The sequence below is a fragment of the Macrobrachium rosenbergii genome, chromosome 9, assembly GCF_040412425.1.
Source record: "Macrobrachium rosenbergii isolate ZJJX-2024 chromosome 9, ASM4041242v1, whole genome shotgun sequence".
Classification (NCBI taxonomy): domain Eukaryota; kingdom Metazoa; phylum Arthropoda; class Malacostraca; order Decapoda; family Palaemonidae; genus Macrobrachium; species Macrobrachium rosenbergii.
The window spans coordinates 45963148-45987787 of NC_089749.1; the positions used below are offsets into that span (position 1 = coordinate 45963148).

A 24640-nucleotide genomic window follows, 5' to 3' on the forward strand; every position below is an offset into this window, starting at 1 on the left:
AACAGAACGTCTGTCGTGCGGCTATACTATTTAAGGTTATAATCATAACAATAATGATGAAATAAAAGTCGCTTACAAGTTTAAAATAATAATAACTTTAATGGTGAAGACATCCACAATGGTGTCAGTGTAAATACATATTAAAAATATATACAAACCTAATAATTTTAATAATAATAAAATTGGTTCAGATAGTCGATGGGATTGATGCGCGATAGGTACATTAACTAATTACATATCAAAGAATAACAAGAACTTCTGCAATTTAAAAACAACAAAGCATATGAAGTTTATCGACAACCAAAGAAAAATGACAACGCACGTATCTAATTCAAATAAGAGAAAGTTGCAATGTATATGCAACGAGTTAACTGATAATTGAAACTTAAAGTCCAATATATGATAAGCGGTCTTTTACTCAGCTTACATTAAAAAGATTTTGTAAAGTTGCGGAATGCTCCATCAATACGGAGCCTTCATAGCTCAGTGGCTAGAGCGCTGGTCTAGTAAACCAGAGGCCGGGAGTTCGATCCTCCCTGAAGGCACGGATATAACTGCACTTTGCCCAATCATAAACAGGGTTGCTTTTCTTTTATTTCACTATATTCATTCCTCTCAGCCTACCGTAAGTCCAGGAGAAGAGTCTGGAGAAGGCAAGTCCAGGAGAAGAGTCTTACAGTGTTCCTTACAAAGATGATACTACTTTCATAGCTCATTGGCTAGAGCACTAGCCTAGAAAACCAGAAGCGGAGAATTTCATCCTCCCCGGAGGTAATGAGATTGGAGTTCATCTTGTCAGTCATATACTACACATCCTTTTTATCCTGTCAGTAATATACTACTCATCCTTTTTAACATATCAGAAGTCCACCAGAATGCTGTATCATGAGTCTCTTCCCTATGGTGCCTTCATAGCTCAATGGCTTTACAACCATGGGCTAGGGTATGAGCCTCAGCAAAGGAAGTAAGCAGAATGCTGTACTATACTGCCTGTTGTGCAGCACATTCCTTTTCACCTGTCAAAAGATATTACACCGCTCTTCACAATGCGGCACCTTCAATGCTCAGTGGCTACAGCACTAGCCTAATATATTAACCAGAGACTGGAAGGTCATTCCTCCATAAAGGCAGTAATGTGAGCATACTGTAATTTTTGATGTGCTGTATATTCTTTTGATCCTGTTGAGAGATTTACGACATAAATTATGTACTTATTGCATCTCTTCCCAACATATTGCCTTCACTGCTCAGTGGCTAGAACAAAGAAACCAGAGGATGAGAGTTTAGTCCTCCATGAAGGCAATTAAGTAACTTTTGTATAGTACTACTTGATGTGCTGGAAACTTTTAGTTATCTCAAAAGAGACAGGAAAGACTGTTATGCATTTGTTCCCAACATGGTCCCTTCATAGTTCAGTGGCTAAAACACAGTCTAGTGAACAGAAGGGTGGGACTTTGATCTTTCATGAAGTCAATAGTGTAAATATTGTATAGTGCTCTTTTGTGTGCTGACAATCTTTTTAGTCCTGTCAGTGTTAGTTGAACAGCATGTAGTACTAGTGTCGTTTCCTAACACTGTGCCTTCATGTCTCTGTGGCTGGAGAGCTGGTCCAGTAAACCAGAAGCCGGAGTTCTATTCTCCCTTCAGGCCATGATGAGACTGTAGTTTATCCTGTCAGTAATGAATTACACTTCCTTTATATCCAGTCAGTAATTTACTGCTGGTCCTTCCTAGCAGATCAGAAGTCCAGGGGAATACTTTATTACAGTGTCTCTTCCCAATATCACACCCTTCACAGCCCAGTGGCTATAGAACTAGACCAGTAAAGCACAGGCTGGGAGTTCAATCTTCCCTGAAGGCAATCAAGTTAACATTATATACTACGATGTGGTGCACATTTTTACTTATCCGGTCAGAAAAAGTAAGAAAATAATGTTTTACTGTATCTCTTCCCAAAATGGTGCTTTCACAGCTTGTGGCTAGAATGCTTCTCATTTAAACCAGAGGCCGGGAGTTCAATCCTCCCTAAAGTCAATGATGAGACGGTAGTTCATCTGTCAGTAAATAACTACAGTTTTTTTTTTTTACCCTGCCAGCAAAAATAATTCTCACCTCTCTTACCCAATCAGAAGTCCTGGAGAAAGTTGTATTACAGTGTCTCTTCCCAAACTAATGCCTTCATAGCTCAATGGCTGGAGCACTTATCTAGCAAACCAGAGGCCAAGATTTCGATCCTCTTTGAAGGCAGTGATGAGATTGTAGTTCATCCTCTTAATAATATACTATAAGTCCTTTTTATCCCGTCAGTAATACACTGCTCAATCTATTTACCCTACCACATGTCCAGGAGAATGTGGTGTTACAGTGCCTCTTCTCAAAATGGTGCCTTTATATCTACGTGGCTAGAGCACTGGTCTAGTGAACAAGAGGCTGGGAGTTCGATCCTCCCTGAAGGCAATGGCGAGATGGTAGTCCATCCTGTCAAAATGTACTATACATCATTTTTATTCCATCAGCAATTTACTGCTCATCCTGTTTACCCTATCAGATGTCCAGGAGAATGTGGTGCTACAGTGTCTCTTTCCAAAATTTTGCCTTCATAGCTCAGTGGCTAGTAAAACAGAGGCCAGGAGTTCGATCCTCCCTGAAGGCAATAATAAGACTGTAGTTCATCTTGTCAATAATCTACTATATGTCCTTTCCATCCCAACAGAAATATACTGCTCATCCTGTTTATCCTATCAGATGTCCAGATGAATGTGGTGTTACAGTGTCTCTTCTCAAATGGTGCCTTCATAGCTCAGTGGCTAGAGCGCTGGTCTAGTAAACCAGAGGCCGGGAGTTCGATCCTCCCTGAAGGCAATGACAAGATTGTGGTTCATCCTGTCACTAATATACTATATGTCCTTTTTATACCAACAGAAATATACTGCTCATCCTGTTTAACCCTACCAGACATCCAGGTGAATGTGGTGTTACAGTGCCTCTTCTCAAAATGGTGCCTTCATAGCTCAGTGGCTAGAGCGCTGGTCTAGTAAACCAGAGGCCGGGAGTTCGATCCTCCCTGAAGGCAATGACAAGATTGTGGTTCATCCTGTCAATAACATGCTATATGTCCTTTTGATCCGAACAGAAATATACTGCTCATCCTGTTTAACCAATCAGATGTCCAGGAGAATGTGGAGTTACAGTGTCTCTTCCCAAAATGGTGCCTTCATAGCTCAGTGGCTAGAGCGCTGGTCTAGTAAACCAGAGGCCGGGAGTTCGATCCTCCCTGAAGGCAATGACAAGACTGTAGTTCATCCTGCCAATAATATAATATAATGTCCTTTTAATTCCAACAGAAATATACTGCTTATCCTGTTTATCCTATCAGATGTCCAGATGAATGTGGTGTTACAGTGTCTCTTCCCAAAATGGTGCCTTCATAGCTCAGTGGATAGAGCGCTGGTCTAGTAAACCAGAGGCCGGGAGTTCGATTCTCCCTGAAGGCAATGATAAGACTGTAGTTCATCTCGTCAATAATATACTATATGTCCTTTTTATCTGAACAGATATATACTACTCATCCTTTTTATCCTATCAGATGTCCAGATGAATGTGGTGTTAGTGTCTCTTCCCAAAATGGTGCCTTCATAGCTCAGTGGATAGAGCGCTGGTCTAGTAAACCAGAGGCCAGGAGTTCGATTCTCCCTGAAGGCAATGACAAGATTGTAGTTCATCCTGTCAATAATATACTATATGTCCTTTTTATATGAACAGATATATACTACTCATCCTTTTTATCCTATCAGATGTCCAGATGAATGTGGTGTTAGTGTCTCTTCCCAAAATGGTGCCTTCATAGCTCAGTGGATAGAGCGCTGGTCTAGTAAACCAGAGGCCGGGAGTTCGATCCTCCTGAAGGCAATGATAAGACTGTAGTTCATCTCTGTCAATAATATACTATATATCCTTTTTATCTAAACAGATATATACTACTCATCCTTTTTATCCTATCAGATGTCCAGATGAATGTGGTGTTAGTGTCTCTTCCCAAAATGGTGCCTTCATAGCTCAGTGGCTAGAGCGCTGGTCTAGTAAACCAGAGGCCGGGAGTTCGATCCTCCCTGAAGGCAATGATAAGACTGTAGTTCATCTCGTCAATAATATACTATATGTCCTTTTTATCTGAACAGATATATACTACTCATCCTGTTTATCCTATCAGATGTCCAGATGAATGTGGTGTTAGTGTCTCTTCCCAAAATCGTGCCTTCATAGCTCAGTGGATAGAGCGCTGGTCTAGTAAACCAGAGGCCGGGAGTTCGATTCTCCCTGAAGGCAATGACAAGATTGTAGTTCATCCTGTCAATAATATACTATAAGTCCTTTTTATCCCAACAGAAATGTACTGCTCATCCTGTTTAACCTATCAGATGTCCAGGACAATGTGGTGATACAGTGTCTCTTCCCAAAATGGTGCCTTCATAGCTCAGTGGCTAGAGCGCTGGTCTAGTAAACCAGAGGCCAGGAGTTCAATCCTCCCTGAAGGCAATGACAAGATTGTAGTTCATCCTGTTAAAATATACTATACATCCTTTTTAGCCCATCAGCAAATACTGCTCATTCTTTTTACCCTACCAGAAGTCCAGGAGAAAGTGGTGTTACAGTGTCTCTTCTCAAAATGGTGCCTTCATAGCTCAGTGGCTAGAGCGCTGGTCTAGTAAACCAGAGGCCGGGAGTTCGATCCTCCCTGAAGGCAATGATAAGACTGTAGTTCATCCTGTTAATAATATGCTATATGTCCTTTTTATCCCAACAGAAATATACTGCTCATCCTGTTTATCCTATCAGATGTCCAGGAGAATGTGGTGTTATAGTGTCTCTTCCCGAAATGGTGCCTTCATAGCTCAGTGGCTAGAGCACTGGTCTAGTAAACCAGAGGCCAGGGGTTCGATCCTCCCTGAAGGCAATGATAAGACTGTAGTTCATCCTGTCAATAATATACTATATATCCTTTTTATCCCAACAGAAATATACTGCTCATCCTGTTTAACCCTACCAGACATCCAGCTGAATGTGGTGTTACAGTGTCTCTTCTCAAAATGGTGCCTTCATAGCTCAGTGGCTAGAGCGCTGGTCTAGTAAACCAGAGGCCGGGAGTTTGATCCTCTCTGAAGGCAATGACAAGTTTGTGGTTCATCCTGTCACTAATATACTATATGTCCTTTTTATCCCAACAAAAATATACTGCTCATCCTGTTTAACCCTGCCAGACATCCAGGTGAATGTGGTGTTACAGTGTCTCTTCCCAAAATGGTGCCTTCTTAGCTCATTGGCTAGAGCGCTGGTCTAGTAAACCAGAGGCCGGGAGTTTGATCCTCCCTGAAGGCAATGACAAGATTGTAGTTCATCCTGTCAATAATATACTATAATGTCCTTTTTATTCCAACAGAAATATACTGCTCATCCTGTTTATCCTATCAGATGTCCAGATGAATGTGGTGTTACAGTGTCTCTTCCCAAAATGGTGCCTTCATAACTCAGTGGCTAGAGCGCTGGTCTAGTAAACCAGAGGCCAGGAGTTCGATCCTCCCTGAAGGCAATGATAAGACTGTAGTTCATCCCGTCAATAATATACTATAATGTCCTTTTTATTCCAACATAAATATACTGCTCATCCTGTTTATCCTATCAGATGTCCAGGAGAATGTGGAGCTACAGTGCCTCTTCCCAAAATGGTGCCTTCATAGCTCAGTGGCTAGAGCGCTGGTCTAGTAAACCAGAGGCCGGGAGTTCGATCCTCCCTGAAGGCAATGATAAGACTAGTTCAGTTCATCCTGTCAAATATACTGCTCATCCTGTTTACTATCAGATGTCCAGATGAATGTGGTGTTACAGTGTCCTTTTTAGTAGTAAACCAGAGGCCGGGAACAGAAATATCACTGCTCATCCTTTTTAGCCTATCAGATGTCCAGATGAATGTGGTGTTACAGTGTCTCTTCTCAAAATGGTGCCTTCATAGCTCAGTGGCTAGAGCGCTCAGTGGCTCCAGAAAATGTGGTGAGTGTCTCTTCTCAAAATAATGGTGCTGGTGGCTAGTAAACCAGAGGCCGGGAGTTCGATCCTCCTGAAGGCAATGATAAGACTGTAGTTCATCCTGTCAATAATATACTATATGTCCTTTTTATCCCAACAGAAATATACTACTCATCCTGTTTATCCTATCAGATGTCCAGATGAATGTGGTGTTACAGTGTCTCTTCTCAAAATGGTGCCTTCATAGCTCAGTGGCTAGAGAACTGGTCTAGTAAACCAGAGGCCGGGAGTTCGATCCTCCTGAAGGCAATGATAAGACTAGTTCATCCTGTCAATAATATACTATATGTCCTTTTTATCCCAACAGAAATATACTGCTCATCCTGTTTAACCTATCAGATGTCCAGGAAAATGTGGTGATACAGTGTCTCTTCTCAAAATGGTGCCTTCATAGCTCAGTGGCTAGAGCGCTGGTCTAGTAAACCAGAGGCCGGGAGTTCGATCCTCCCTGAAGGCAATGATAAGACTGTAGTTCATCCTGTTAAAATATACTATACATCCTTTTTAGCCCATCAGCAAATACTGCTCATCCTTTTTACCCTACCAGAAGTCCAGGAGAATGTGGTGTTTCAGTGTCTCTTCTCAAAATGGTGCCTTCATAGCTCAGTGGCTAGAGCGCTGGTCTCGTAAACCAGAGGCCGGGAGTTCGATCCTCCCTGAAGGCAATGATAAGACTGTAGTTCATCCTGTCAATAATATACTCTATGTCCTTTTTATCCCAACAGAAATATACTACTCATCCTGTTTATCCTGTCAGATGTCCAGGAGAATGTGGTGTTATAGTGTCTCTTCTCAAAATGGTGCCTTCATAGCTCAGTGGCTAGAGCACTGGTCTAGTAAGCCAGAGGCCAGGAGTTCGATCCTCCCTGAAGGCAATGATAAGACTAGTTTATCCTCTCAATAATATACTATATATCCTTTTTATCCCAACAGAAATATACTGCTCATCCTGTTTAACCTATCAGATGTCCTCTGAATGTGGTGTTACAGTGTCTCTTCTCAAAATGGTGCCTTCATAGCTCAGTGGCTAGAGCGCTGGTCTAGTAAACCAGAGGCTGGGAGTTCGATCCTCCCTGAAGGCAATGATAGACTGTAGTTCATCCTGTCAAACTATATTTCCTTTTGAACATCCTTTTTAGCCCATCCAAAATACTGCTCATCCTGTTTACCCAACCAGAAGTCCAGGAGAATGTGGTGTTTCAATGTCTTCTTCCCAAAATGGTGCCTTCATAGCTCAGTGGCTAGAGCGCTGGTCTAGTAAACCAGAGGCCGGGAGTTCGATCCTCCCTGAAGGCAATGATAAGATTAATAGTTCATCCTGTCAAAATATACTATAATGTCCTTTTTATTCCAACAGAAATATACTGCTCATCCTGTTTAGCCTATCAGATGTCCAGATGAATGTGGTGTTACAGTGTCTCTTCCCAAAATGGTGCCTTCATAGCTCAGTGGCTAGAGCGCTGGTCTAGTAAACCAGAGGCCGGGAGTTCGATCCTCCCTGAAGGCAATGATAAGACTGTAGTTCATCCCGTCAATAATATACTATAATGTCCTTTTTATCCCAACAGAAATATACTACTCATCCTTTTTATCCTATCTGATGGTCAGATGAATGTGGTGTTACAGTGTCTCTTCCCAAAATGGTGCCTTCATAGCTCAGTGGCTAGAGCGCTGGTCTAGTAAACCAGAGGCCGGGAGTTCGATCCTCCCTGAAGGCAATGACAAGATTGTAGTTCATCCTGTCAATAATATACTATAATGTCCTTTCTATTCCAACAGAAATATACTGCTCATCCTGTTTATCCTATCAGATGTCCAGATGAATGTGGTGTTACAGTGTCTCTTCTCAAAATGGTGCCTTCATAGCTCAGTGGCTAGAGCGCTGGTCTAGTAAACCAGAGGCTGGGAGTTCGATCCTCCCTGAAGGCAAAGATAAGACTGCAGTTCATCCTGTCAATAATATACTATATTTCCTTTTTATCCCAACAGAAATATACTGCTCATCCTGTTTAACCTATCAGATGTCCAGGAGAATGTGGTGTTACAGTGTTTCTTCTTAAAATGGTGCCTTCATAGCTCAGTGGCTAGAGCGCTGGTCTCGTAAACCAGAGGTCGGGAGTTCGATCCTCCCTGAAGGCAATGATAAGACTGTAGTTCATCCTGTCAATAATATGCTAAATGTCCTTTTTATCCCAACAGAAATATACTCCTCATCCTGTTTATCCTATCAGATGTCCAGATGAATGTGGTGTTAGAGTGTCTCTTCCCAAAATGGTGCCTTCATAGCTCAGTGGCTAGAGCACTGGTCTAGTAAACCAGAGGCCAGGAGTTTGATCCTCCCTGAAGGCACTGATAAGACTAGTTCATCCTGTCAATAATATAACTATATATCCTTTTATCCCATCAGCAAATATACTGCTCATCCTGTTTAACTCATCAGATGTCCAGGAGAAATGTGGTGTTACAGTGTTTCTTCTCCAAATGAATGTGGTGTTAAGTGTCTCTTAAAATGGTGCCTTCATAGCTCAGTGGCTAGAGCGCTGGTCTAGTAAACCAGAGGTCGGGGAGTTCGATCCTCCTGAAGGCAATGATAAGACTGTAGTTCATCATGTCAATAATATGCTAAATGTCCTTTTTATCCCAACAGAAATATACTCCTCATCCTGTTTATCCTATCAGATGTCCAGATGAATGTGGTGTTAGAGTGTCTCTTCTCAAAATGGTGCCTTCATAGCTCAGTGGCTAGAGAGCTGGTCTAGTAAACCAGAGGCCGGCAGTTCGATCCTCCCTGAAGGCAATAATAAGATTGTAGTTCATCCTGTCAATAATATACTAAAGGTCCTTTTTATCCAAACAGATATATACTGCTCATCCTGTGTACCCCGTCAGATGTCCAGGAGAATGTGGTGTTACAGTGTCTCTTCTCAAAATGGTGTGTCAGTGGCTCCCTAGTAAAAAGGCTGGGAGTGCCTTCATGAAGGCAAATGCGAGACTAAAGTTCATCCTCTCAAAATATACTTTTATCCTACAACCAGATGCATCAGTGTCTCTTTTTTATCCCATCAGCAAATACTGGTCATCCTTTTTACCCTACCAGATGTCCAGGAGAATGTGGTGTTACAGCGTCTCTTCCCAAAATGGTGCCTTCATAGCTCAGTGGCTAGAGCGCTGGTCTTGTAAACCAGAGGCCGGGAGTTTGATCCTCCTTTCAGGCATTGACAAGACTGTAGTTCATCCTGTCAAAATATACTATACATCCTTTTTATCCCATCAGCAAATACTGCTCTTCCTATTTACCCTACCAGATGTCCAGGAGAATGTGGTGTTACAGTGTCTCTTCCCAAAATGGTGCCTTCATAGCTCAGTGGCTAGAGCGCTGGTCTAGTAAACCAGAGGTCGGGAGTTCGATCCTCCCTGAAGGCAATGACAAGATTGTAGTCCATCCTGTCAATAATATACTATATTTCCTCTTTATCCCAACAGAAATATACTGCTCATCCTGTTTAACCTATCAAATGTCCAGGAGAATGTGGTGTTACAGTGTCTCTTCCCAAAATGGTGCCTTCATAGCTCAGTGGCTAGAGTGCTGGTCTAGTAAACCTGAGGCCGGGAGTTTGATCCTCACTGAAGGCAATGACAAGACTGTAGTTCATCCTGTCAAAATATACTATACATCCTTTTTATCCCATCAGTAAGTACTGCTCATCCTTTTTACCCTACCAAAAGTCCAGGAGAATGTGGTGTTACAGTGTCTCTTCTCAAAATGGTGCCTTCATAGCTCAGTGGCTAGAGCGCTGGTCTCGTAAACCAGAGGCCGGGAGTTCGATCCTCCCTGAAGGCAATAATAAGACTGTAGTTCATCCTGTGAAAATATATTATACATCCTTTTTATCCCATCACCAAATACTGCTCATCATTTTTACCCTATCAGATGTCCAGGAGAATGTGGTGTTACAGTGTCTCTTCTCAAAATGTGCCTTCATTGCTCAGTGGCTAGAGCGCTGGTCTAGTAAACCAGAGGCCGGGAGTTCGATCCTCCCTGAAGGCAATGATAATACTGTAGTTCATCATGTCAATAATATACTATATGTCCTTTTTATCCCAACAGAAATATGCCACTCATCCTGTTTATCCTATCAGATGTCCAGGTGAATGTGGTGTTACAGTGTCTCTTCTCAAAATGGTGCCTTCATAGCTCAGTGGCTAGAGCGCTGGTCTAGTAAACCAGAGGCCGCGAGATAGATCCTCCCTGAAGGCAATGACAAGATTGTAGTTCGTCCTGTTAATAATATACTATATGTCCTTTTGATCCCAACAGAAATATACTGCTCATCCTGTTTAACCAACCACATGTCCAGGAGAATGTGGTGTTACAGTGTCTCTTCTCAAAGTGGTGCCTTCGTAGTTCAGTGGCTAGAGTGCTGGTCTAGTAAATCACAGGCCGGGAGTTTGATCCTCCCTGCAGGCAATGACAAGACTGTAGTTCATCCTGTCAATAATATGCTATATGTCCTTTTTATACCAACAGAAATATACTCCTCATCTTGTTTATCCTATCACGTGTCCAGATGAATGTGGTGTTATAGTGTCTCTTCCCAAAATAGTGCCTTCATAGCTCAGTGGCTAGAGCGCTGGTCTAGTAAACCAGAGGCCGGGAGTTCGATCCTCCCTGAAGGCAGAGGCTGGGAGTGTCGATCCTCCCTGAAGGCAATGATAAGACTGTAGTTCATCCTGTCAATAATATGCTATATGTCCTTTTTATACCAACAGAAATATACTGTTCATCCTGTTTATCCTATCAGATGTCCAGATGAATGTGGTGTTACATTGTTTCTTCTCAAAATGGTGCCTTCATAGCTCAGTGGCTAGAGCGCTGGTCTAGTAAACCAGAGGCCGGGAGTTCGATCCTCCCTGAAGGCAATGACAAGATTGTAGTTCATCCTGTCAAAACATACTATACATCCTTTTTATCCCATCAGCAAATACTGCTCATCCTTTTTACCTTACCAGAAGTCCAGGAAAATGTGGTGTTACAGTGTCTCCTCCCAAATTGGTGCCTTCATAGCTCAGTGGCTAGAGCGCTGGTCTAGTAAACCAGAGGCTGGGAGTTCGATCCTCCCTGAAGGCAATGATAATACTGTAGTTCATCCTGCCAATATTACACTATATGTCCTTTTTATCCCAACAGAAATATACTGCTTGTTCTGTTTACCCTCTCATTTGTCCAGGAGAATGTGGTGTTACAGTGTCTCCTCCCAAAATGGTGCCTTCATAGCTCAGTGGCTAGAGCCCTGGTCTAGTAAACCAGAGGCCGGCAGTTCGGTCCTCCCTGAAGGCAATGACGAGACTGCAGTTCATCCTGTCAATAATATACTATATGTCCTTTTTATCCCAACAGAAATATACTGCTCATCCTGTTTATCCAATCAGATGTCCAGGTGTTACAGTGTCTCTTCTCCCAAAATGGTGCCTTCATAGCTCAGTGGCTAGAGCGCTGGTCTAGTAAACCAGAGGTCGGGAGTTCGATCCTCCTGAAGGCATTGACAAGACTGTAGTTCATCCTGTCAATAATATACTGTAAGTCCTTTTTATCCCAACAGAAATATACTGCTCATTCTGTTTATCCTACTAGATGTCCAGGGTTACAGTGTCTCTTCTCAAAATGGTGCCTTCATAGCTCAGTGGCTAGAGTGCTGGTATAGTATACCAGCGGTCAGTTCTATCCACCCTGAAGGCATTGACAAGACTGTAGTTCATCCTGTCAAATGTACTATACTTTCTTTTTATCCCATCAGCAAATACCGCTCATTCTTTTTTACCCTATCAGATGTCCAGGAGAATGTGGTGTTACAGTGTCATTCCCAAAACGGTGCCTTCATAGCTCAGTGGATAGAGCACTGGTCTAGTAAACATAGGCCGGGAGTTCGTTTCTTCCCTGAAGGCAATGATAAGACTGTAGTTCATCCTGTCAAAATATACTATGCATCCTTTTTATCCCATCAGTAAATACTGCACATCCTTTTTACACAACCAGATGTCCAGGAGAATGTGGTGTTACAGTGTCTCCTCCCAAAATGGTGCCTTCATAGCTCAGTGGCTAGAGCCCTGGTCTAGTAAACCAGAGGCCGGCAGTTCGGTCCTCCCTGAAGGCAATGACGAGACTGCAGTTCATCCTGTCAATAATATACTATATGTCCTTTTTATCCCAACAGAAATATACTGCTCATCCTGTTTATCCAATCAGATGTCCAGGTGTTACAGTGTCTCCTCCCAAAATGGTGCCTTCATAGCTCAGTGGCTAGAGCGCTGGTCTAGTAAACCAGAGGTCGGGAGTTCGATCCTCCCTGAAGGCATTGACAAGACTGTAGTTCATCCCGTCAATAATATACTGTAAGTCCTTTTTATCCCAACAGAAATATACTGCTCATTCTGTTTATCCTACTAGATTTATCCTACTAGATGTCCAGGGGTTACAGAGTCTCTTCTCAAAATGGTGCCTTCATAGCTCAGTGGCTAGAGTGCTGGTATAGTATACCAGCGGTCAGTTCTATCCTCCCTGAAGGCATTGACAAGACTGTAGTTCATCCTGTCAAATGTACTATACTTTCTTTTTATCCCATCAGCAAATACCGCTCATCCTTTTTACCCTATCAGATGTCCAGGAGAATGTGGTGTTACAGTGTCTATTCCCAAAATGGTGCCTTCATAGCTCAGTGGATAGAGCACTGGTCTAGTAAACATAGGCCGGGAGTTCGTTCTTCCCTGAAGGCAATGATAAGACTGTAGTTCATCCTGTCAAAATATACTATGCATCCTTTTTATCCCATCAGTAAATACTGCACATCCTTTTTACCCAACCAGATGTCCAGGAGAATATGGTGTTACAGTGTCTCTTCTCAAAATGGTGCCTTCATAGCTCAGTGGCTAGAGCGCTGGTCTAGTAAACCAGAGGCCGGGAGTTCGATCCTCCCTGAAGGCATTGACATGACTGTAGTTCATCCTGTCAAAATATACTATACATCCTTTTTATCCCATTAGCAAATACTGCTCATCCTTTTTATCCTACCAGATGTACAGGAGAATGTGGTGTTAGTGTCTCTTCCCAAAGTGGTGCCTTCATAGCTCAGTGGCTAGAGCGCTGGTCTAGTAAACCAGAGGCAGGGAGTTCGATCCTCCCTGAAGGCATTGACAATACTGTAGTTCATCCTGTCATAATTTATTATCCGCCCTTTTTATACCAACAGCAAATACTGCTCATCCTTTTTATCCTACCAGATGTCCAGGAGAATTTGCCGTTACAGTGTCTCTTCCCAAAATGGTGCCTTCATAGCTCAGTGGCTAGAGCGCTGGTCTAGTAAACCAGAGGGCAGAAGTTCGATCCTCCTTAAAGGCAATGACAAGGCTGTAGTTCTTCCTGTCAGTAATACATCCTTTTTATCTTATAAACAATATACTGTTCATCCTGTGTACCCTGTCAGATGTCCAGGAGAATGTGGTTTTACAAGTGTCTCTTCCCAAAATAGCGTCTTCATATCTCAGTGGCTAGACTGCGGCCCCAGAGTTGAAGCCTCCCTTTAGGCAATGATAAAACTGTTGTTCGTATTGCCATTAAATTACTACACGTCCTTTCTAACCTGTCAGCAATATAGCAACATACTTCTCATCCTTTTTACTCTATCAGAAGTTCCTTTCTAACCTGTCAGCAATATAGCAACATACTTCTCATCCTTTTTACTCTATCAGAAGTTCCTTTCTAACCTGTCAGCAATATAGCAACATACTTCTCATCCTTTTTACTCTATCAGAAGTCCAGGAGAAAGTTGTATAATAGTGTTCCTTCCCAAAGTGGTGTCTTTACAGCTCAAAAGCTAGAGTGTTGGTCTAGTTAACCAGAGGCCAGGAGTTTTATCTTCCCTGAAGTCAAGATGATAATGTTATATTGTACTAATTAAAGTGCAGCACTTTCTTATTATGCCACCAGACGACAGACCATTGTATTACTATATCTGTCCCCAATATGGTGTCTTCATTGCTCAGTGGCTAAAGCACTGGTCTAGTAAGCCAAAGTTGGGTGTTCTGTCCTCTCTGAAGAAATTATGTGAATATTGTATTGTACTCTTGTGCTGCACATTCTCTTTTCAAGCCAGGAGAAGGGCAATGCTATTTTCTATTACTGTGCATCTTCCCAACATTGTGCCTTCTTAGCTCAGTGGCAAGACTATGGACCTAAGAAACCTGAGGCAGGGAGTTTTGTCCTCTATGACAGAGTAGAACAGAATGTAAAATTTACAGCAAAGGTCAAGTGCTGCGACCTATGTGGTCATTCAGCACTGAAAGGTAAACTGACGGTTAGTAAGGTTTGAAAGGTGTAACAGGAAAACCTCGCAGTTGCATTAGGAAACAATCTTTAGAGAGGGTGGAAATTCAGATGGAAGAAAGAGAATATGAATGGAGGTAGAGCAAAAGAAATGAGAAAGATTGCAGCTAGGGGCCGACGGGACGCTGCAAAGCCCCTAAGTAAAGCCTACAATGCACCACGTGAGATGCACTGTCATAGTGGCTATTTTCAATACAGTACCTTTATAGCTCAGTGGCGAGAAGGCCGATCTAATGAACCACAAGCTGACAGTTCAACACTCTTAAAGGCAAAGACTTAGCTGTGCATCTTCTTGGTAGCATACTAAAGTGATTTTTTCCTTAGTTGGAAAAGGTATAAATTGTTATACTCTATACTTTCTCTTCCCAGTTATTATGACTGAATATTTGTGTGCCTATTTCAAACTGAATAACATCATTAACGATAAAGGCCCAAGGCATTACTAAACCTTTTACTTCTAACTACAACTCTTTTCTGCACTTTATGGTACCTTCATAGCCAAGTAAATAAATATGAGTAGAGTAAGTTACTTGGCATTAAACAGTCCTTGTAAATAGTGATGTGAATGTTGTATTGTACTATATGAAGTGCAAAGAAGTCCGTTTATACCATGAAGAGAAGCAAGGAAGAATACTGTATTACTTTGTCTCTTCCCAACATATTGCCATCTTAGTCCAGATGGTAGAGTGCTTGACTAGTAAACCAAATGACAGAAATTTAATCTTCCCTTAGCGCATAAAGGTTTATGTCGTATTATATGATGCAGTACATATTCTTTTTTTCTTTTTTTGGTCACAGGAAGTAGGACTGAAGACATTATTACCGTCCTTTTCAATAATCTGGTAAAACCCTTCACGAAGGCAATGATGTGCACATTTCATTGTATTTTTGATATGACACACAATCTGTTCATTCTGTTGGTAGAAGTATAACATAATGCTGTATGACTTACGCTCATTTTAGCATAACAGCTTGGAAGCTCAGTAGCCAGTGCTGGTCTAAAATAACCAGACTCTGGGAGTCTGATCCTACCTGAAGGCAGTCATGCGAGAATTGTATTGCACAAACTTCGTCAAGTTAATACCCTTATTCAGCACATAAAATATGTTTTAGTATGGAAGTGAGTAAAATTAAAACTTGACCATTGTCTTCATGGAATATCAAACTCCCCATCTATGGTTTACTAGACCAGTGCTTTAGCCACTAAACTATATTGTGAAAAGAAAAGCCAACATACTCTTGACACAATAAAACGAATCTGCAGCACATCAAAGAGTATAACATTCACATCATTGCCTTCCTTAGGAAACGAGTCATGGTTGTTAGACGTGAAGAAAAAACGGATGTGTTTTGATATGGTATCATGTTGAGAAAATGGAACTAGAAAAGTCTGTTAGAAGCGTATATGAAAAAAATCCAGAGAGGATGGAAGAGAGGGAGCCAAAGAAAGCGCTAGGTTGATGAAATGTGTACCAAAGAGGGAGAAGAATGATGCAATAAATGTCAGAGGGAAGGGAGTTGTCTGCGGATGTTGGTGATGCTCCTATGTATGTGAATGAAACACCAATGAGATCTTGCAAATTTCATCCTTGGTGCAATCAACAATTACAATGGCACTGAGCACGGTTGCAGTGCAAATAACATTACCAAAGTTAGTTTTCGTTCAACTAAAAAATAAAAGTACAGTTATATACTGTAAAACTAAATTTTCTGTTTTTCAGGTACATCTGCTCCTATCTTTCAATCCAAGGTTAATCTAAACTCTTCAAGTGAAACGCAACAGAACTGTTGACTGACAATCCACCTGTATATTATCTTCTAACTTCACTTACAATAACCATATTAATCGTTTTTTGTGTGTTGTTGCTGATTGTGCAACATCTACCACTTCCTATAATTTATGCAAAGATAACGATGCAACCTCAGAGATAATGCATAGCATCACGTAACCTCTCACTCTTTGTCAGTATCTATGCATGTATGCATGAATTTGTATACATACCTCTCCATAGTACACACACACACACACACACACACATAATATATATATATATATATATATATATATATATATATATATATATATATATATACTGTATATATACTGTATATATATATATATATATATATATATATATACTGTATATATATATATATATATATATATATATACTGTATATATATATATATATATATATATATATATATATATATATATATATATATATATATATATATATATATATATATATATATATATTCCCTTGGAGAAGATCGATCCAGAAGGTACTGTGCCGACACTCTAGTTTGCGGGAGGTAATTTGGAATGAAGCCGCTGTCAACTACCCTTCTTCATCATGACCATGGCCCACTACCGTCGACCAACTGCCAGGTTCAGAATTCAATGCTAAGGTCAATTCAAGCAAAATTAAATATAACGGAAACACTTTCCCTCGTTCTGAAATTAAACTCTGGGCCTCTCACCGACAGTGTGAGTATCATGGCCACTAGATCACTAATCTGAGCTTCCATAGACTGCAGGTTCTGTAAATATCAAACCCATAACGAAATTCTGAAGGAGGATTCAACTCAATGCTACTCGAGACTTCTACAGTCTTTCAAGCACACGTAAAATACACACTGCAGTAAATTGAAGTGGAATTTGCGATAAAGACCCAAGCGAGACCAAAATAGGGATAGAGACACAAGCAAATACGAAGTTCTTTGGATATGGGAACTTGAAAGACAGAGACAGAACACGGGGGACGCCTAGGGTGAGCTAAAGAAATAAACAAACACTGCTTTATGGACAAGGAAAACATACATTCCCCACCAACACTGCGCCTAAGGTCACCGGGGAAGATGGACCCTATGGCGCTATTTCTTGCAGAACCAAATATACCCCTTCGAAGCAAAGTCCTTCTCAAACATCGGCGCCGCCCCCACGCCCCAAGGGGTCCCAGACAATCCCAACTACCCTTGAGGATGTGATGTTTTGACTGGACTTCCGAGAAGGGACACAAAGGCATCAACATTTGTGGGGGGAGTGTGACAAGTATAGCCATATTTAAGATGTTTTCTTCCTTGGTGTTTGCTTCGTATTCTCTTTCTCTCTTTGAGAGAGAGAGAGAGAGAGAGAGAGAGAGAGAGGGAGAGAGAGAGAGAGAGAGAGAGAGAGAGTACTCTACGAACCTCGTTCTTGAAGTTCTCACAGAAACAGGGCACGCTGGCCTCAGAGGTCGTTGGACCTCGAGTTTTGCGTATCTCTGCTCCTCAAACTTTCAACTGTGGCTTTCGTTTCTGGTTTCTGTTGTGTGATGGTTTTGCTTCTAAGGGATTGATGAATAAATGTCATAATTTTCACAAAGAGTACAACAACTACTAATCTAATTATCTATAACATTTATCATCATAGCAGAAAGTAGTAGTAAAGGTCGTCGTATCAAGATTTTATCTGTACTTACAATAAGTAACTGCAGTATCTGGCAAAGGTTTTGCACGACTACTGCTGCTGCTATTATTACTACTACTGTTACTGCGACTAGCTATCAAAATTATCATGATTTAATTTACCTTTCTTATGTACTGTCACCAACGATCGAATAATATGGGTGCGTCAACGACGAAGGAAAATAATTATTTGCTAAAATTTAATACAAAGAATAAAATTAAATGATTTGACATAAAAAAACGGATGTGGTGGGTGACAGATAGAGCATGACTCATTAATTTTTTTTTTTACTTAATTTAGCAAGGGCAGGACTAGGAATGGTTAATTTACCAAAGTGAAAGAGAGAGAATGGTCAATTTACTAGAGAGAGAGAGAGAGAGAGAGAGAGAGAGAGAGAGAGAGAGAGAGAGAGAGAGAGAGAGAGAGATTCTTAGAATACGAGATAACCTCCCGTGTCAACACAGATTCCTATTCTGAGAAACACTGGCTTTTGTCAACAGTAACCCCCATATACCCTTCTACGAATTTTAGTGATTGGATATAAAGAACGCAAATCATTGATTTTTGTTGGTCCTGTATGGAAACTAGTGTGTGGTGTGAATATTTCATATATATATATATATATATATATATATATATATATATATATATATATATATATATATATATATATATATATATATATATATATATATCTGTTAAAAGCAATGTTTTACGGTCATACACAATGTGAATATGGAGGAACAAAATCTCTTGATACATATTTTGTCATTAAGAAAAACACATTCTTTCCCTTCTTCTTGAACAATCATAACTTTCCATCCTTTGAACAAAAGTGAACACATCACTTTTAGTATATGGAAATATAATTAGTAAATGTACTCCAGTGCCAAAACAAAGAGCGATATTTTATAAAAATCCTCTAACTTTCCTAGATCTCTAAGCTTTATATTGTAGATCTTCTAACATTTTAAATCACTTAAATTTCCTAGATCTTCAAATTTTTATGGATCCTACATTTTTCTTATCTTGAAACTTTTACTGATCCTAAACTTTTAAAGATCTACAGATTTCTAGACCTTAAAACTTTTACAGATCCTCCAACTTTTAAAGAACTACAGATCTCTAGATTTTATAACTTTTACAGATCCTCTAACTTTTAAAGATCAATAGATTTCTAGAGCTTAAAACTTTTACAGATCCTCTAACTTTTAATGATCTATATATTTTTAGATCTTATAACTTTTACAGATCCTCTAACTTTTAAAGTTCTACAGATTTCTAGATCTTAAAACTTTTACAGATCCTCTAACTTTTGAAGAACTACAGATTTCTAGATCTCATAACTTTTACAGATCATCTAACTTTTAAACATCTATAGATTTCTAGATCTTAGAACTTTTACAGATCCTCTAACTTTTAAAGCTCTATAGACTTTCACTCTCTAAGTTGAAACTGAGCAGGCAGAAAACGATCAGAGAGCGTCGTTCGGTACAAAAATGTTAAGCTAAATATCTGGAGACTGATGAAGTCAAATCCTCCACTCGTATTTTGTTTACTATTTTTGAATTCGTGGGATGACTTCCCCTTTACAGATGGTGCCAGTGTAAGGTTTTTTAAATGATGACAAACAATCGCGTGCAAAATCAAGCATATAATCAAAGCTAACATAAAAAATACTGTTTAGACGATGGATAGAATCACAACCCCTTAGAATGTACAGTACCCTATAATTATAAGTATATTGTGCCTACTTTTCAAAAGGATGGTGTTTGCACGACGACCCACATTCTTCACCTTACCTTTCTTTTCTTATTTTCACAGACCTAGGCAAGATGTGGGCATTAGGTTGCCCCCGCTAACGGTTTCTGCATTAACAGAAAAAATACTTTTCCAGTATGCTCTCTGAACCACAACAAGCCAATTAATGGCAGGTGGGTGAAGGTGGGGTGGTATTACTTGTAATGCTCCTTGTGTGGCAAACTGCTGACGGCATAAGGAACTTAAAAAGAGACCTTTGTTTAATATATGTCAAATCTTCTACCTAGGCTCTTATTAATCCCACATTCAGCATAAAATGGTTATAAACTAAGAAAGTTTCGCAACGTAATGTCTACGGATATATTACACATATATTACACTGGTTTCCAGTGGCAATAAGCTAGACATATTTCTAAGTATGAGATGGTCTGTACATGTGACGAGAAGGACCGAGAAGCAATTAGTGGGTAGTCAGAAAAATTGCACAAGTGGAAGATGTGGGACGAAGACTTCCAGGAAGGTCCAGAGTATCATGGAAAAAGGGCGCAGACAGAGACCAGATGGGAATTACGGCAGAAAGGACGTAGGGCAAGAAAGAATGTGGAGAAAAGTCAATTCCCATCTAACGCGAAAAAACGAAAAATCTAGTGTAAAAATGTTACTGATGATGATAAAGCTCAACTAATATATCGTACTCACTGAAATTATCATGACTTCACTATGATGTCAATGATATGCACATGATCCACTCCCTTGTATCTCTGGGAATGTAGCCATGCATTTTAGTCCTCAAAGCAATTCATCAGCCGACAGGGCCGGATGCATGGAAGATATAAACAGGAAATCAACTTGAGACTTAAAGCAAGCAAATCGAAGTATGTTATTACTAATGTCAGACTATTAACCTTCTGCTAGCACCGGCACCTTCTCACAAGGCAGCCGGGTTTGACAAATATATAGCTGTGATAACGCCAGGTCATTTTTTTTTTTTTTTTGGAGTGAATTAACCTCAAAATCTCTGATTTACTTTGAAAAATATGAAATTCATAGCACCGCTTTATAACACATTCATGTCTCTTCTTACTTACGTTAATATACCGAATTCTATATTATAATGTACTTAATTTTCAGCTCGTTTACAATCATGCCGATTACTGTTGCTAATCTATTTAAATACGTTGTATATCCTACTTTCCTTCAGTTAATCTGTCAACTATGTGAGTTTATTAAATTTTTTAGATATGTAATCTCAATATATATATATATATATATATATATATATATATATATATATATATATATATATATATATATATATATATTTTTTTTTTTTTTTTTAAAGTTTAAATGTATTTTCGCTTATACACGTGTTTTCTTTACTAAAACTAATTTTTGTTGTTTTTATCCTTATTTTGAATAACTCTTAGCTACTCATTTCCTCTTTCTACCTGTTAATTAAAATCACATTCTTTAATTTTACTGCAGTTTTGGAACTTTCAGAAAACTTCCCTAGTCTGTTTGCCCCTCTAATTTAAGCTTCTAGTATGCCATCGTTAATTGCAGGTTCAGAAAAGGTGAGTGAAGGTATTAAACCGGGTTAAATTTTGGGTGTGGTTGACGTCTCTCTTTCTCTCCTTCAGTTCTTTTGATTCTAAACCTCCTTTTATTTGTGCCACTTTCTCCCGAAACATTTAGGCTAATGAAAACTATTTTATTTTCAGAGAGAGAGAGAGAGAGAGAGAGAGAGAGAGAGAGAGAGAGAGAGAGAGAGAGAGATTCACATTTCTTCTCAGCACAAGAATAATGGCCCTTTGACATCATCATCATCATCATAATAACCCAAACAATAGCAAAATAATGATTAAACAATAGCAAAATAATGATTATATATATATATATATATATATATATATATATATATATATATATATATATATATATATAATAATTATCAATATATGGATACACGCACAGTATATGAATACTTACGAGTTGTGTGCTATTTAAGGGGCTACTAGCTTATCGCGGAACCAACCTGTCTTCATTTCACCATTTCTTTCTGTCATGCGCCAGATAAAAGTAGGAAATTTGTCCATCCACGAAATCTGTGCAACAGTTAATAGGAGAACTATCTCTGAATGTCAATCAAGGAGTAGGCATTCATGTCGACCATCCCCTCTTTCTCTCTCTCTCTCTCTCTCTCACTCAACCCACTATAAGTCCATGATCAAACCAAATATATGAACTGTGTGTGTCTATATATATATATATATATATATATATATATATATATATATATATATATATATATATATATATATATATATATATATATAGAGAGAGAGAGAGAGAGAGAGAGAGAGAGAGAGAGAGAGAGAGAGAGAGAGAGAGAGAGAGAGAGAGAGAGAGAGAGAGGTGTATTCTGATAAACCCAGTTTAATCTTAGACTAATATCGCTGTACCAACAGATAAAGGCAACATTTTGATCACAGAACATTCAAGAAAGTAAATAATCGGAGGACAGAATTGGTAACATTAGCTTAGTTACCATGAACAAATATTTATTAGGGGGACTTCTATAAGAAACCGTGTCAAAAAGATACTATCGTCTCCTAAAATTTAGGCAATGAAGGCGTCATTACTATATAAAATATTAGGCAAAAAGGCACAATAATCATTCAGATTAGGCAATAAAGGTTAATTATCTTGAAGACTAGGCAATAAAGTTACACTTAATATTAAGACAGGCAATTAATTAATACAAAGTATCATTAAGATTAGGGAATACAAGTGCAAGAAACATTGACACCGGGCAATGTGGTATAATTATCAGTACCACTGGGCAGTAAACATGCAATTATAACTGGGATTTAGTAATAACGGCGCAATTATCATTAACCTTAGGCAAGAACACATCACAGGAAAAATAAGCAATAACGGAACAACTTTCAGGACAAATATTAGTTAATAAAGATCTGTTAAGAGAATACATAAGGTGTTAACGGAACAATAATCCTACGAAAAATCTAGCCCATATAAGCATATTTATCACAGAGAACAGACAGCACAGACAAAAAGGGTCAATTATTAATTAAAAATACGCCAGCCTAGGCAAAAATATCACAAGGAAAAATAATGCCATAAAACCACAATTAGCAAACAAAAACTTGCAAAAATGGAAAACATATCATACAATACGTGATAAAAAAGCCATACTTATAGGAAAATGCACAAAAAAAGGCACAATTACCACAGTAAAAACAGGTAATAGGCTAGACTAATAAGCGAGGCACTTAAAAAAAACACACAGACACAAACACACCTTTACAATAGAATTACAATGCAATTAACATTTTAAAAATAATCAATTAGGGTTCATTTATCATAGAAAACACCGACAAAGGCACGATTGCATACGAAAAAAGGCGATGAAAGCAAAAATATCGCAATAAAATTAAGACACTAATTGCAAAATTATCATAGAAAAATTGTGACACTTTAAGCAATGTTATTACAATAAAACCAAGACACTGAAGGTAAAAATAATGACAGGAAAATAAAGGCACTCAAGGACAAAATTATCCAAGAAAACTACGATGATGAAGGCAAAATTATGACAGGAAAATGAAGGCACTAAGGGACAAAATTATCCAAGAAAACTAAGACACTGAAGGCAAAATGATCACAGGAAAATGTACGCACCGAGGGACTAAATTATCTAAAAAAAAAACTAAGATAATGAAGGCAAAATTATCTAAGAAAAGTAAGGCTCTGAAGGCAAAATTATCACAGGAAAATAAAGGCACTAAAGGACAAAATTATCCAAGAAAAATAAGACGCTGAAGGCAAAATTATGACTGGAAAATGAAGGCACTAAAGGAAAAAAATTATCCAAGAAAACTAAGACACTGAGGGCAAAATTATCGCAGAAAAATGAAGGCACCGAGGGACTAAATCATCTAAAAAAACTAAGACACTGAAGGCAAAATTATCCAAGACAACTAAGACACTGAAGGCAAAATTACCATAGGAAAATGAAGGCACTGCAGGCAAAAAATTATCCAAGACAACTAAGACACTGAAGGCAAAATTATCCAAGACAACTAAGACACTGAAGGAAAAATTATCTTAGGAAAATGAAGGCACTAAAGGCAAAATTATCATAGGAAAATGCAGGCACTGAAGGCAAAATTATCACAGGAAAATGAAGGCACTGAAGGCAAAATTATCATAGGAAAATGAAAGCACTGAAGGCAAAATTAACCAAGAAAACTAAGACACTGAAAGGAAAATGATTATAAGAAAATGAAGGCACTGAAGGCAAAAATGTCCAAGAAAACTAAGACACTCAAGACAAAATTATCATAGAAAAACGAAGGCACTGAAGGCAAAATTATCATAGGAAAATGAAGGCGCTGAAAGCAAAATTATCATAGGAAAATGAAGGCACTGAAGGCAAAATTATCCAAGACAACTAAGACACTGAAGGCAGAATTACCATAGGAAAATGAAGGCACTAAAGGCAAAATTATCATAGGAAAATGAAGACACTGAAGGCAAAATTATCATAGGAAAATGAAGGCACTGAAAGCAAAATTATCATAGAAAAATGAAGGCACTGAAGGCAAAATTATCATCAGAAAATGAAGGCACTGAAGGCAAAATTATCATAGGAGAATGAAGGCACTAAAGGCAAAATTATCATAGGAAAATGATGACACTGAAGGCAAAATTATCCAAGACAACTAAGACACTGAAGGCAAAATTATTATAGGAAAATGAAGGCACTGAAGGCAAATTTATCATAGGAAAACGAAGGCACTGAAGGCAAAATTATCCAAGACAACTAAGACACTGAAGGCAAAATTATCCAAGACAACTAAGACACTGAAGGCAAAATGATCATAGGAAAACGAAGGCACTGAAGGCAAAATTATCCAAGACAACTAAGACACTGAAGGCAAAATTAT

General features: G+C 39.1%; 41 non-coding genes across 41 annotated transcripts; all 41 read left to right on the plus strand.

The window, feature by feature from the left end:
• Nucleotides 1-472: 472 nt before the first annotated feature.
• Nucleotides 473-545, plus strand: TRNAT-AGU (transfer RNA threonine (anticodon AGU)). Its single transcript has one exon. It is a non-coding gene; the product is annotated as a tRNA-Thr (tRNA).
• Nucleotides 546-2789: 2244 nt separating this feature from the next.
• TRNAT-AGU (transfer RNA threonine (anticodon AGU)) lies at nt 2790-2862 on the plus strand. The gene has a single exon. It is a non-coding gene; the product is annotated as a tRNA-Thr (tRNA).
• A 138-nt stretch (nt 2863-3000) lies between these two features.
• TRNAT-AGU (transfer RNA threonine (anticodon AGU)) lies at nt 3001-3073 on the plus strand. The gene has a single exon. It is a non-coding gene; the product is annotated as a tRNA-Thr (tRNA).
• A 137-nt stretch (nt 3074-3210) lies between these two features.
• Nucleotides 3211-3283, plus strand: TRNAT-AGU (transfer RNA threonine (anticodon AGU)). Its single transcript has one exon. It is a non-coding gene; the product is annotated as a tRNA-Thr (tRNA).
• Nucleotides 3284-3421: 138 nt separating this feature from the next.
• Nucleotides 3422-3494, plus strand: TRNAT-AGU (transfer RNA threonine (anticodon AGU)). The gene has a single exon. It is a non-coding gene; the product is annotated as a tRNA-Thr (tRNA).
• A 135-nt stretch (nt 3495-3629) lies between these two features.
• Nucleotides 3630-3702, plus strand: TRNAT-AGU (transfer RNA threonine (anticodon AGU)). The gene has a single exon. It is a non-coding gene; the product is annotated as a tRNA-Thr (tRNA).
• A 135-nt stretch (nt 3703-3837) lies between these two features.
• TRNAT-AGU (transfer RNA threonine (anticodon AGU)) lies at nt 3838-3909 on the plus strand. The gene has a single exon. It is a non-coding gene; the product is annotated as a tRNA-Thr (tRNA).
• Nucleotides 3910-4045: 136 nt separating this feature from the next.
• Nucleotides 4046-4118, plus strand: TRNAT-AGU (transfer RNA threonine (anticodon AGU)). Its single transcript has one exon. It is a non-coding gene; the product is annotated as a tRNA-Thr (tRNA).
• A 135-nt stretch (nt 4119-4253) lies between these two features.
• TRNAT-AGU (transfer RNA threonine (anticodon AGU)) lies at nt 4254-4326 on the plus strand. Its single transcript has one exon. It is a non-coding gene; the product is annotated as a tRNA-Thr (tRNA).
• A 137-nt stretch (nt 4327-4463) lies between these two features.
• On the plus strand, nt 4464-4536 carry TRNAT-AGU (transfer RNA threonine (anticodon AGU)). The gene has a single exon. It is a non-coding gene; the product is annotated as a tRNA-Thr (tRNA).
• Nucleotides 4537-4671: 135 nt separating this feature from the next.
• Nucleotides 4672-4744, plus strand: TRNAT-AGU (transfer RNA threonine (anticodon AGU)). Its single transcript has one exon. It is a non-coding gene; the product is annotated as a tRNA-Thr (tRNA).
• Nucleotides 4745-4881: 137 nt separating this feature from the next.
• On the plus strand, nt 4882-4954 carry TRNAT-AGU (transfer RNA threonine (anticodon AGU)). Its single transcript has one exon. It is a non-coding gene; the product is annotated as a tRNA-Thr (tRNA).
• A 138-nt stretch (nt 4955-5092) lies between these two features.
• On the plus strand, nt 5093-5165 carry TRNAT-AGU (transfer RNA threonine (anticodon AGU)). The gene has a single exon. It is a non-coding gene; the product is annotated as a tRNA-Thr (tRNA).
• Nucleotides 5166-5303: 138 nt separating this feature from the next.
• On the plus strand, nt 5304-5376 carry TRNAT-AGU (transfer RNA threonine (anticodon AGU)). The gene has a single exon. It is a non-coding gene; the product is annotated as a tRNA-Thr (tRNA).
• A 138-nt stretch (nt 5377-5514) lies between these two features.
• TRNAT-AGU (transfer RNA threonine (anticodon AGU)) lies at nt 5515-5587 on the plus strand. Its single transcript has one exon. It is a non-coding gene; the product is annotated as a tRNA-Thr (tRNA).
• A 138-nt stretch (nt 5588-5725) lies between these two features.
• On the plus strand, nt 5726-5798 carry TRNAT-AGU (transfer RNA threonine (anticodon AGU)). The gene has a single exon. It is a non-coding gene; the product is annotated as a tRNA-Thr (tRNA).
• A 667-nt stretch (nt 5799-6465) lies between these two features.
• On the plus strand, nt 6466-6538 carry TRNAT-AGU (transfer RNA threonine (anticodon AGU)). Its single transcript has one exon. It is a non-coding gene; the product is annotated as a tRNA-Thr (tRNA).
• Nucleotides 6539-6673: 135 nt separating this feature from the next.
• TRNAT-CGU (transfer RNA threonine (anticodon CGU)) lies at nt 6674-6746 on the plus strand. The gene has a single exon. It is a non-coding gene; the product is annotated as a tRNA-Thr (tRNA).
• A 137-nt stretch (nt 6747-6883) lies between these two features.
• TRNAT-AGU (transfer RNA threonine (anticodon AGU)) lies at nt 6884-6956 on the plus strand. The gene has a single exon. It is a non-coding gene; the product is annotated as a tRNA-Thr (tRNA).
• Nucleotides 6957-7090: 134 nt separating this feature from the next.
• TRNAT-AGU (transfer RNA threonine (anticodon AGU)) lies at nt 7091-7163 on the plus strand. The gene has a single exon. It is a non-coding gene; the product is annotated as a tRNA-Thr (tRNA).
• Nucleotides 7164-7304: 141 nt separating this feature from the next.
• On the plus strand, nt 7305-7377 carry TRNAT-AGU (transfer RNA threonine (anticodon AGU)). Its single transcript has one exon. It is a non-coding gene; the product is annotated as a tRNA-Thr (tRNA).
• A 138-nt stretch (nt 7378-7515) lies between these two features.
• TRNAT-AGU (transfer RNA threonine (anticodon AGU)) lies at nt 7516-7588 on the plus strand. The gene has a single exon. It is a non-coding gene; the product is annotated as a tRNA-Thr (tRNA).
• Nucleotides 7589-7726: 138 nt separating this feature from the next.
• On the plus strand, nt 7727-7799 carry TRNAT-AGU (transfer RNA threonine (anticodon AGU)). Its single transcript has one exon. It is a non-coding gene; the product is annotated as a tRNA-Thr (tRNA).
• Nucleotides 7800-7937: 138 nt separating this feature from the next.
• Nucleotides 7938-8010, plus strand: TRNAT-AGU (transfer RNA threonine (anticodon AGU)). The gene has a single exon. It is a non-coding gene; the product is annotated as a tRNA-Thr (tRNA).
• A 137-nt stretch (nt 8011-8147) lies between these two features.
• On the plus strand, nt 8148-8220 carry TRNAT-CGU (transfer RNA threonine (anticodon CGU)). Its single transcript has one exon. It is a non-coding gene; the product is annotated as a tRNA-Thr (tRNA).
• Nucleotides 8221-8357: 137 nt separating this feature from the next.
• Nucleotides 8358-8430, plus strand: TRNAT-AGU (transfer RNA threonine (anticodon AGU)). Its single transcript has one exon. It is a non-coding gene; the product is annotated as a tRNA-Thr (tRNA).
• Nucleotides 8431-8595: 165 nt separating this feature from the next.
• TRNAT-AGU (transfer RNA threonine (anticodon AGU)) lies at nt 8596-8668 on the plus strand. Its single transcript has one exon. It is a non-coding gene; the product is annotated as a tRNA-Thr (tRNA).
• A 137-nt stretch (nt 8669-8805) lies between these two features.
• Nucleotides 8806-8878, plus strand: TRNAT-AGU (transfer RNA threonine (anticodon AGU)). Its single transcript has one exon. It is a non-coding gene; the product is annotated as a tRNA-Thr (tRNA).
• A 345-nt stretch (nt 8879-9223) lies between these two features.
• TRNAT-UGU (transfer RNA threonine (anticodon UGU)) lies at nt 9224-9296 on the plus strand. The gene has a single exon. It is a non-coding gene; the product is annotated as a tRNA-Thr (tRNA).
• A 135-nt stretch (nt 9297-9431) lies between these two features.
• TRNAT-AGU (transfer RNA threonine (anticodon AGU)) lies at nt 9432-9504 on the plus strand. The gene has a single exon. It is a non-coding gene; the product is annotated as a tRNA-Thr (tRNA).
• A 345-nt stretch (nt 9505-9849) lies between these two features.
• On the plus strand, nt 9850-9922 carry TRNAT-CGU (transfer RNA threonine (anticodon CGU)). Its single transcript has one exon. It is a non-coding gene; the product is annotated as a tRNA-Thr (tRNA).
• A 134-nt stretch (nt 9923-10056) lies between these two features.
• On the plus strand, nt 10057-10129 carry TRNAT-AGU (transfer RNA threonine (anticodon AGU)). Its single transcript has one exon. It is a non-coding gene; the product is annotated as a tRNA-Thr (tRNA).
• Nucleotides 10130-10266: 137 nt separating this feature from the next.
• Nucleotides 10267-10339, plus strand: TRNAT-AGU (transfer RNA threonine (anticodon AGU)). Its single transcript has one exon. It is a non-coding gene; the product is annotated as a tRNA-Thr (tRNA).
• Nucleotides 10340-10686: 347 nt separating this feature from the next.
• TRNAT-AGU (transfer RNA threonine (anticodon AGU)) lies at nt 10687-10759 on the plus strand. Its single transcript has one exon. It is a non-coding gene; the product is annotated as a tRNA-Thr (tRNA).
• A 169-nt stretch (nt 10760-10928) lies between these two features.
• On the plus strand, nt 10929-11001 carry TRNAT-AGU (transfer RNA threonine (anticodon AGU)). The gene has a single exon. It is a non-coding gene; the product is annotated as a tRNA-Thr (tRNA).
• A 135-nt stretch (nt 11002-11136) lies between these two features.
• On the plus strand, nt 11137-11209 carry TRNAT-AGU (transfer RNA threonine (anticodon AGU)). The gene has a single exon. It is a non-coding gene; the product is annotated as a tRNA-Thr (tRNA).
• A 340-nt stretch (nt 11210-11549) lies between these two features.
• On the plus strand, nt 11550-11621 carry TRNAT-AGU (transfer RNA threonine (anticodon AGU)). Its single transcript has one exon. It is a non-coding gene; the product is annotated as a tRNA-Thr (tRNA).
• Nucleotides 11622-12361: 740 nt separating this feature from the next.
• Nucleotides 12362-12434, plus strand: TRNAT-AGU (transfer RNA threonine (anticodon AGU)). Its single transcript has one exon. It is a non-coding gene; the product is annotated as a tRNA-Thr (tRNA).
• A 553-nt stretch (nt 12435-12987) lies between these two features.
• TRNAT-AGU (transfer RNA threonine (anticodon AGU)) lies at nt 12988-13060 on the plus strand. The gene has a single exon. It is a non-coding gene; the product is annotated as a tRNA-Thr (tRNA).
• A 133-nt stretch (nt 13061-13193) lies between these two features.
• TRNAT-AGU (transfer RNA threonine (anticodon AGU)) lies at nt 13194-13266 on the plus strand. Its single transcript has one exon. It is a non-coding gene; the product is annotated as a tRNA-Thr (tRNA).
• Nucleotides 13267-13401: 135 nt separating this feature from the next.
• Nucleotides 13402-13474, plus strand: TRNAT-AGU (transfer RNA threonine (anticodon AGU)). The gene has a single exon. It is a non-coding gene; the product is annotated as a tRNA-Thr (tRNA).
• The last annotated feature ends 11166 nt before the right edge of the window (nt 13475-24640 follow it).